General features: G+C 38.4%; 1 protein-coding gene across 1 annotated transcript in view; it reads left to right on the top strand.

Annotated features, from left to right (window-relative positions):
- The first annotated feature begins 364 nt into the window (after window positions 1-364).
- MID1 (midline 1) overlaps window positions 365-10,968 on the top strand; it is a 388,023-nt gene continuing 377,419 nt past the window's right edge. Inside the window, exon 1 of the mRNA XM_015126930.3 lies at window positions 365-693. The gene's annotated coding sequence lies outside the window, so the exon portion shown is untranslated. The remainder of the gene's footprint in view (window positions 694-10,968) is intronic.

The following is a 10,968-nucleotide window of genomic DNA, read 5'->3' as shown; positions in this document are numbered from 1 at the left end:
CGTTACTATGCTCAAATAAGGCATTTGAGCCTTACTTGATGGAGGTTTATTCACATTCTCTTTCTGTCACATGTTCTATTTACTTCTTTGAAAATAATCTCAAGTTCAATTACTCTGGTTTTAAAAACATGAAAGACAACTTATAAAATGCTACACTTTTTTCCCCTACAATGCCTTCAGATAATATAAGGCTGGTCACAGCCCATGATATAAAATACTAGCTGTTGACTCACAGTTACACTACAAGGGCCAATTTTACAGACTGCCAGGATAAAGATGATTTTAATTAAATTGCATAAATCCTTTTGTACTGCAACCAAACCCCTACGCAGGCTGACCGACTCTGAGCCATTCTGGCGTGTGTAGAGTTAACCAGGTTACCAGGATTCCTAGTTAACTTCTTTCACCAGGAATGCAATTCATGTTTACCTATATAAGGAAACCTGTTAGACTGACCTGAGTTTGGCGGATTTTCGCGCTGACTGAGAGGCGTGTAAGCACACACCCTGGAGAGGGGGAGTGATTCTGAGCTGGACAGAGCAAGCTTCCTGAACGCCCCAGCCATTCAGCTGATCCGAGGCAAAGAGCCGGCACTTGCCCCAGACCAGCCTGCTTGGAGGACCTACAGGTTTGTCTCTTCCAGATCACAACTGAGGAACAAAAACCCCTGTCCTGGGAAAAATGGGGAAGCCGGTGAGTCTTACCACTCTCTCTCTGCTTGCTTCTGCTAAGTGGCACGCCTGTCTGCTCTCACCCAGGAAGCAAAGTAAAAGGCGTTGCTCAGCCTCTAACCCCACAACTCCTTCCTGAACAAATACAATGCTTTGCGAATACCTCCAGACAACTTTTTCTGCCTGTTTTGCACACCAAGAATCCACAGAGGGAATGATTTTTAGCACTTTAGACATTCCAGAGAGTGTTTTTCCTAGGCAAGCGTTTCTATACTATCGTGATGAGCAAACTTTCTCATCTTTGTTACACTCTAAAACAGTGGAAATTAGCCTTGGGGTGCTTTGTGAGGAAGGCTGAGTCCCCAAGGAAGTGATAGTAAATCTAAATGGGGTTCTTAAAACCACAGGCAGTGTGATGGTCTACAAAAGCCTAATTTGTCACTAAAAAGGCAGTCTGAAGGTATCATTTTTCATTCACACAGCAGCAAAATCCTTGCGTCCTGCATATGTAATAAAGGACACCTTCTGAGACACTTAGGAAAAATAGAAGCCGAGCTGGCCTCTTTGTTCTAGACAATGTAAAGAAGCTCGCTCTTGTGTTTTGACAAGGAGCGTATGTCTATTTTTATATATGGCGAGAATGGTGTATAAAGGCTTTATGTCAAAGGTATTGTGGTCACTTGAGTCAAAATCTGGCTATATTCTCTATGTGTACAAAAATCTCAATCTGAATGTAATTAAACATGGAAATGTGAAATTGTTTAACAGACTTGCAGGGAAATTTTAGTTATATTTGGGAACAGCCAACTATAAGAGACAACTGGGAAAGGAAAAAAATTGTTTCAACTGAGTTCTGGGGCAGAGGTAAAACTTTTGCAAAGAAAGTCAATTTTTTGTAGCTGTCAAAAGTGATTTGGAATCAGGTAAAAATTTTTATTTTTATTTTTTCGTGGTGATGTGGTTTTTTGAGTTGAATTAACTTGGATAATTGTGTTGAATGATTTGACTGCTCATCTTTCAAAGGAATGCTGTTGTTTTCTGTCATATACAAACTTAATCCTGAGTTTGGGGAGCAGGTTTGTGCTACTGACTGCAACAAGTGGCACAAAGACTCAATTTCAGATTTCTGATATTATGAAATTAATTACTTAAGTTAATTTAAAGAAAAGTAATCAGTGCAAACAAGCAGATTTGAGAAAATGACCACCTTTTTAAAAAATGCAAGTGATAGTCCATTTCCTAGTGAGACTATTGATTTCATACAGGCATTGGCAACTGCCTAGTCATAGGGACAAAAGCTATGGCCAATTTTCTCTAGGATCTTTGACTCTAGAAAGCATAACTTTCGCAAGGACACAGTTTAAATGAAACTTGTTCACCTCCGTGAGAATGAAACATAGAAAAGCACCGTGTATAATACAATGGACATTTTAGTAAATAAAATTCTTAATAGCACAAGCAGCAGAACAGAAGGGACAATGCAAATGTTTTAAAGTTTATCTCCTCAGTGCTGCTCAGAAAAATATGAGTCTTGACATTCTGTTGCTGTCAATGGGAGTCAGCAACCCAGGAGACACAAAACACTATTTTAGAATATACAGTTAATAACAGATGGTTTAATACCAGGTTGTCTCACCCTGCCGATGAGATGGCCCCAAGCCAAATCAGCCAGCACGTCTGCCGTTTTTCCTGTGAGTTGATATGTACATAGTTATTATGCACTAATTACACTAACAGCCAAGGGAATATATAACCAGAAAGACAGATAAGTCTCCTGGGGTAGGGAGGGCAAGGGGGCGGTGTATGCATAGGGTTTTTAGATCTCATGTTTAGAATTATCCTTGCCAGTGGCATATGAATTATTGCAGATGACTGGGAGTCTCACGGCTAGAATCTACTCATCCCTGGCTCCTCAGCAGCCTGTTTGGGGGTAATAATATTGTTTATGGTATTTAACAGTTTAGTGTTAACAAAGTTCCAGGAGGATTCCTTCTTAAAGATTAAAGTTTTTCCAGTGTCTGAACTAATCCTCCAATTAAAGACAGTTAGGACCTATATTGTTGCATTGACCCTTTTCGAGTCACAGTACTGTGTGCTTGCATGGAGGGTTGAACGATTCAGCAGCCTCCTTAGATCTGCAAGATGTTATTAGGTGCCCTGGTTAAAAGAGGTTGGAAAATACTGGAGAAAAAAAAAAAACAAACAATGGGAAATAGGTCTTCTCAGAGCCTTAATATGTTCATTTACTAATACGTGTTTTGACTCCCTGAGAGAAGTATAGTGTGCACCATATGAAGTATGGTTTGCTGCAAACCTACTTGACGGCTCGTTTCTAGGGTGATCATTCTGAGAAACGATCTGATATTATGAAATTAATTAGCTTCTCAATGGATGGACCACAGAGCACTAGTAAATGATGAGTGGGTTGCAGACATACCCAGTTGTTGACCCCTCTTGGCACATGGGCCATCAGGCTGTGGCTGGCCTGAGCTGATCCCTGGAAAGTTATTTCTGGATCACATAGCTTCCTCAGTTTACCTCCATATATGGTGCAGATTGCATCAATTTCTCTGTCATGATGTTTTAAAGTTAGGAAACTGCCTTTGACAATCTAGGCCCAGAATATTGATCAAACCAATCAAAATACCCCAACACTGTATTAACTTGGGCCTGGGGGCTCAATGAAAGGAAAAATATCGTAATGTTTATCACCCTTCATGCAATCATGAGAGTGTTAGGACCCTCTGCATATTATCCAGTTTGTCCTCTTTATTTTATAAAGAATTTAATGATGTGTTCTATAGTGTGTGTATATGTATGTGTATGTGTATTTGTATGTGTCTGTGTGTGTGCTATTCTATTCTTAGAGGTTTCCTGAACAACTGATGACAAAGTGCTTCACGGAATCCTTTCTAACATTTGGTTGTTGTTTATACTTCCCTTTCTCAAATTGCTGTCAGGGTTTGTTTGGCTGGGATTCTCCCACCACTAATATGGCTTAGTCCAGGGGTGAGGGACATAAAAGAACCTGGCTTTAAAGGTTATTTGTTAAATGCAAATCCTTTTTTTGGGCATTGTACCAAATTTGTACACAGCATTTCTATCACTGGTGAACTTTCTCTGGCTTCCTCTGCCTACCATTTGACATCAATTATCTTTCAAAAACATTTTTTTTTTGCGTTATTAATTCCTGTTACATTCATTCAGCAAATATTTATTGAGTGCCTTTTGAAGTCCTATGCTAAACACTCTGGAGGAAAAGCAGGTATATAAGAGACAGATGAATTTAAACCAAGTCTTCATGCAATGGGTAGCATTTCTGCAAAGAGAAATCTCATTACCTGAATGGTGCAGGATGTGAAACATGAATTGCTGCAAACTTACTTGATCACTCACTCTTTTGCTAATCATTCTGTAAATCAGAGCTTCCCAACTGGTGGCCACAAAACACTGGTGGGCAGTGAACAAGTAACTGATATGTCAAGATATTCATGCTTTCACTGACCAGATGATTTCCATGTCAGATAATGCCAGGTAGATGCCAATAAACTTGGTGTGCTTATAGAGGAAAGACCACTTGATTCTCCCTGCAGTGCATCTATAAATAACTGAGAGTTGGATGATGCCACTTTATATTTTGTTAACGTAATTTTCAAAACCACTCCCTTTGGAGTTGTCAAGTATTCCTGGGGTGCCACATGGGTAAGAGCTATTTCCAGAGTTCTAGGTAACTTGAGAGCTTTTATAATGGCTTGTAATCACTGGAAATTATTAACATACAAATTTCAGTAACAATTCTTATAAAGCAGGCAAGAGCAGCTGCCATTATTTCTAAGGTCATACGTGTAAGGCTTAGAATTGGGGACTATGAATTAATAATTAGTTTGCACCAGTAGGATTTTCCAAATACCTAGGGCATTAGTAAAACCAATTTAAAATATATTTATATTTGAGGAAAGGTTAGCTGGTGAGGTGATAGTCAGGACTATGACTTCTAGTTAAATGTAAAAGTACGTTTACATTTTTAAATTAATTGCTTGCAATCACATATAAGGGAATCTTCTGTGAACGAACCTTTCAAAGACATTGAATTACTATAAATATTAATGTCAATGGTTCATTTAATGTTATTTTTATTTTAAAAGAAAATAAAAATGGATTGCTGTGCTTTGGGGAATATAGCATTCTCAGAAATGCATGGTACGTAATAGCTGAAGCTGCATAAAGAATGGTTCTAACTGTGTGAGTTGAGTATACTCACACTTTCTTATGAGTTGCTCTTCACTTGTCTAAACTTGAGACAAAATTGAAATTAAGCAGAACCTCCTCAAATTGACAGTTTGAGTTTTAACATGTGACAGAATTGGAATTTTGGTCAAAGAGCTTGAGCCAGAAAAGGCTGAATTATTTATAGCTATTGTTCTGCAACAGAGGCCTTGATTATTTTAACCAAAATTATTTCTCCCCCTGAGTATCTAATTGTACAGTTATTTATATCTGTAGTGACACACTCATCATGTATTGCCTTGGGGGAACAAAACAGCATATAAACTACCAGAGAACAGATAACAAGTTTACTCAAACTGATATCCTTGGCTCAAAGTTAAGAAACAAAAGAATGGTAGTGCTTCCCAAGTTTCTTCCAGAGCAATGAATGGTGGGTTTGGCCAAGACATTTTAAACTTCTAGGGGATTCAATTTCCTCATCTGTCGATGGAGACATAAATACACACTTCATTGGGCGGTTATGAGTATTGAAAATGGTCCTGTCTGTGAACGCACCTGGCACAATGCTGGGCATGAGGCCAATCAATAAATATTGGCTAGATCTGAAATGGGTGGAGATAAGTTAGGCACATTGTCAAGTAAATAATTCAGGGGTTGAAGAAGTAGCAGATGCACACTGGTGGCCCTTATGTAATTTTGCTCACTCAATGATTTAAAATTTGTGTTTCAGTGAAGCATGATATACCTTCTAATGTCTTACGGCATGTCCTCTTTGCTTATTGGTGTTACCTGTTTGTCCCTTGTAGGTTTCTGTGTTTGACACCCTTGTTCTAAAGACTTCTTCTGTAGCAATCTACATCTTCTCAATGTAGATTTCCCCCTTTTAAGGTGTTTTCTCAAAAGTACTGTGTTTTATAAAGCAAAAAATACTCACTTCATACTTATTAATTTAACAGCTTGAAATCTTTTTCACCAGCAATGGCGGGAGGAACTGGGCTAGCAAATTCATTGATAAAAGCCATTTGCCCCCCTAGATTACCCTCAGACCCCAGTCTTTTTCTCTAATTCCACATCCACCAACATCCCACCCCAGCAGAATGTAACATTTAATCTGATGTGGCACCCAAGATGTGGAGAGAATGTATCCCATGTGCTAACATGTCTTGGCAAGAGTTCACTCTTTGCTAAGGCAAGTGGGGGCCATATGGTGTTTGTGTAATGAGGAAGCAGCGCAGCTTTATCAAAGTGTAGATCAAATGGCTCTCTATTTCTGACTTAGTTTTATTGAATCTCATATATGATCGATTATAAGATTCACCGCTAAGAAAGAAAGAATTCTTCCAATTAATCGATAACACAATGTTTTCTTAGCACTTAAGTATTTTATGCTAAATTTATTGAAATAACACCTAACAGAGAGTTAATCTGTTTTAGACAATTATTCTCTTTTAGAGAAATATTCTCTAAAAGAGAGTTATTGGCTGACTCTTATTTAGACTGATTATTTAAAAATCATATGTCTCCCCCCTGTGCATAAGTAATATGGAAGATATAGGTGAGATAAACTTTTAAAAAGCTTTAACTTTTCAACTGAGTCGTTGTATCTGTGCTTTTCTGCACCATGCCAACATACTTTGGGTCAAAATGCAGCATTTTTAAATAAAGAACTTCTCGCTCTGCATTTCTACTAGAAGGTGATGATCAAGACTATATTCTTTCCACAAATGGGCCTACAAGAGAATGCAGTTGTCCATTCATAACCCAAGGAATGCCCATCAAGTTGCTACACATCTCAGTGAGCTAATTATTTAATGCTTTAAACATATACCTACAAATGCATTAAGATCCAGCACACTTGGTGGGGTCCATAGGTCTCCTGAGTATATGTCCAGACGACTTTCTGCCAGTACTACCTGATCCTTGAAAGGATCTCTCTCTCTCTCTTGGACTGGCGGGGGTGTGGGGGGGGGATCTTTCCTCCTTCCTTTTTCTTTGAGTGGTTTTGCCAGGTGTGCAACTTCTCTTCTCCTAACAGGCAAAGCTTGTTTTAAAGTAATGCCTATAGCTCAAATGAACTGACAACAGTAAGAACTGCTATGATCAAGACAGTTCATGGGCAGGCATTGACAATTATATCACAACTGCAGCCTGAGCAGCTACAAATGTAAGATACCTCCCAATATCAACTGGGTTAAACTGGGAAAGAATTTCCTCGGAGAACTCATGAAATAGGGTGTATCTTCCCCATCTCATGAGAACAGCTAAAACATCAGCTTTAGAGAATTATTTTGTTGTCTTTTAAGGCATCAAGAGTGTCCTAGTTGAAATTAAATGGCTTTAGGGAGAACAACATTTGTAGTTGCCATATTTACTGCTTTGGCACGGATTTCTTTTCAATGAAGACTAAGTAAGAGAGCAAAGTCCCATGAAGATGGGACAGGAAAGGGATAAGGATGAGAGTAGAAGAATGGAGAGAGGGCAGGAAAAAGAGAAAAAAGAAGAAAGAGAAGCTCTACATTTGTTCAATAATATTTGTCAAATGCTTTCTCTGAACCAGGCATCACCCTATGTACTAAGGCTAAAGTGGAACCTGCATTTAAGTAAATAACAGTCAAGTGTAGGAGGCAAACATTGATGAAATATCACACAGACATGAGTAAAAGTTCACCTGGAATAAAAGCTATAAAATGGAGGTATATGTTGCCATGAGATTGTACTGGGAAGATGTAGCTGATCTGCTACAGAGGAAGGCAGAGAAAGGCAGAGGGCATTGCTTGAGCTGAGAGCTAGATGGAAAGGACTTGAGGCAGTGTGTTTGCAGGGGTAGGACTCTATGAGGGAGTTTTCAGCAAGCGGTGACATTGGTCTTTTGAAAAGTTCACATTGGCAGCAACCTGGAAAATATTAGGTTGTTGCAAAAGTAATCGCGTATTTTGCAATTAAAAGTAATTACAAAAACCATGATTACTTTTGCATCAACATAGTAGATCAAATTGGAGGGCCATCAGAGTCAATGTAGGTGAACCAAACAGGAGCCTTGGAAAGCAAAAATAATATCTGCTTGTATGAATATCATGGTGGTAGAGATGAAGAGAAGTGAATGGATTTCATTTCTATTTTAGAGAGGTGAAATCGAAAGGAGTGGATGATGTGTGGGGCAAGGGAGATGATGAGGGACTAGGAGGTGTAAAAGCAGACTCTCAGGAATTTGGTTCACGTATCTAGAAGGATGGTGGTGTAGGGGACAATGAAAGTTGGCCTGGTTTGGTGGAAGGGAGTAAACTGATTGACTGGAAAAATGCATGAGCTTTGAGGCGGAAAGTCATGGTGTGAGTTCAAGTCTTAGCTCATCCATTTAGTAGCTGTGTGATGCTAAGTTTTTCTGAACCTTAGTTTCCTCATCTTTAAAAATTAGGTCATAAACATTCACCTCAAGAATTTTTGGGACAATCAGATGAGGTCTGCATGAATGAAAATCACTTCATGCATGGTCAAATGTCCTACATGTGAGATACTATTATAACCCACAAATTCACCAGCAATAAAGCCTGGAGGGAGAAGAACTATTTTCAATAACTTCCTGGAGTGGGATGTGAGGGTCTTGACAGCCAAGATCTCAACACTCTGTAAGTTTACCTAAGTGAAGTTTTCTCCTTGTTGATAATGTACAGGACAGCTATTAACTTCAGTTGTCTGGTGAATTCTTTCTATTTCATTCCAACCCCCTTACCCCCTTCCCTCAACCTGGATTAAGGGATCCCAAATAGGAATAAGCTACATTGCTTTTCTCAGCTGAGATCCCTTATCATTTGTAAGAGGACTATAGGATTTAGAAAACTGTAACCCGAGAGTTTTCACTAACAGATGAGCACACTCCATTAACTGCACACTCCCAATAGGGTTTGGGTTAAGGTTTTGCCATTCCGTTTTTCTAGCATCAATTTAGCAAGAGCATTTTATGTGACATGTGTAATTCCACTACCCTTGAGTGACCTCAGCAAATTCCTTTCTGGCTTCCAAATAGTCTCCCATTAAGGGGAGTCATTAGGCAGTGAAAGCTGCAGCCATAGGGTTAGGAAAACCTTGGAATGGGCAGGTGAAGGGGAGAAAGAGGTTAAACCTTGTGGAATCAAGGTATTAGCTTCCCATTGTTCAGGTGTTGTTGCATTGTAGGATCTAAGTCACTACCAAAATTTATATCTCCTTGCATTGTTCCATTTCTTTCCCTTTGTTCTTGGCACACGTTATGTAAGTCTCTTTATTTTAGAACTGAACTGTATGTCTATGGTTTGAGCATATGTATGTATTAATAAAGCCACATTTATCTTTCACTGAATTCTTAAGAAGCTTAAATTTCCCATCAAGATCCTATTCAGTTATCCAAACGCTTATGTTCCTATAGAAAAACGTGTGGAAGAGAGTGGGAGGCATCCCATTTTGTCATTTCACTTGTGTAATGTTTGGGTGGAAGACTGAGAAGCGTTTGTATGAACTTTCAGATAACTAGATTGCACTTGCTTCTCAATGTGCATATTTAAGATTTTACTGTATGTACCTAGATTGGGATTTGGGTATATGGGAGGAGTGAGGATGGAAGTGGATTGGAAGCCGTTATCTGAAAAAAAAAAATCCTAGCCATGTAAAGACCTTTCTCTTTCCATTGCCTTCGTAATTTTTCCTCTACATCACCCATGTTAGCACAAATGGATTTCAAGACAGAGTGCAATTTTTTTAAAGTTCATTTTAAATCTGAATAGTATCTCCCAAAGGGACTGCCATTTTCACTGTGGCTTTGCTGAGTTCAAAGCAGGAGCACTCCATAGAAACTTCTGATTAATATGTGCAATAGTAGTTGCTGCAAGCCTGGGTGTTTTTGGAGTCACAGTGCAATAGAAGAAAGTGAGAGCTACAGTGTCAAACCAGAAAATGAGTTCACTTTGTCTATGAATATAGTTACCTGTCAATAAATCATTTGCCGATAGTTTGAAGATAATGAAGGAACCTGGCAGAATGATCCAGAGCGAAGGTTTCAGCAAAGAGAAAACACATCAAACATTACAATCAATGGAAAATGGTGAGAATTTCTGTTTGCAGACCCCCAAATAAAGCTCTTGCGGAGATAAAGATGTGAGATTTGCACACCATCAAGCCTTCTGGTCTGTTTTTCCTGTTCAGAAAGACTGAAATTAGGGAGGAGGAAGGCCTCTGCCAACAGACTGTAGGTCATAAATTAGTTAATAAAATCTGTCCTGTGTTATCTCTAAAACAGTCTATTTTATATATACTTGTCCATTTGGTTTATTTGTTTCTCTGCTTACCCAGGCTGTATTTTGGTAGCATAAGTTAATATATGAGTTTTAGACTATGCAAAAGTTTATTTATAAATGACCTGCCTGTGAATAAAATAATAGGGTGTGTATATGTGTGTGTGTTGCATATAATGTATTGCTATTGATCAATGTTAAATTTAAATTTAAATATATAATACTAATGAATCCAATGAAATGTTTATATTGCTATATTCCAAAATAAAAGAATTAATCTGTGTTGATGCTTCCAAGACCATTTCAGGGCTTGTGTAGTTCTAGTAGGTTATTTCCACGTATTGACGTTAGTACAACCAGTTCTTGTTTTACTTACTAGGGTCACTATCAATGATAAAGCAACACTGTACGTATTTATATATATTTTTATGTACATTTTATTTATATATTATATATGTATTATACACACGCACACATACACACACACACAACTGTATGTGTCCATTTGAACGTTTTTCTATTTTAAGGAGGGTAAGCTTTAATTAGTTTTTACTTTTTTCAAAGTTAGATGAAAGATATAAGAAAATAAAATGTCATACTTTTTTTTATCTTTAACTTTTATTTGAAGTTCAGGGGTATATGTGCAGGATGTGCAGGTTTGTTACTAGGTAAACATGTGCCATGATGGTTTGCTACACAGATCAACCCATCACCTAGGTATTAAGCCCAGCATGCATTAGCTATTCTTCTTGATGCTCTCCATCCCCCCACCTCCCCAACAGGCCCCAGTGTGTGTTGTTCCCACC

Source organism: Macaca mulatta, chromosome X, assembly GCF_049350105.2.
Source record: "Macaca mulatta isolate MMU2019108-1 chromosome X, T2T-MMU8v2.0, whole genome shotgun sequence".
Lineage (NCBI taxonomy): Eukaryota > Metazoa > Chordata > Mammalia > Primates > Cercopithecidae > Macaca > Macaca mulatta.
Note: the sequence above shows the minus strand (reverse complement) of the source record. Positions and strands in the feature narration are given on the sequence as shown.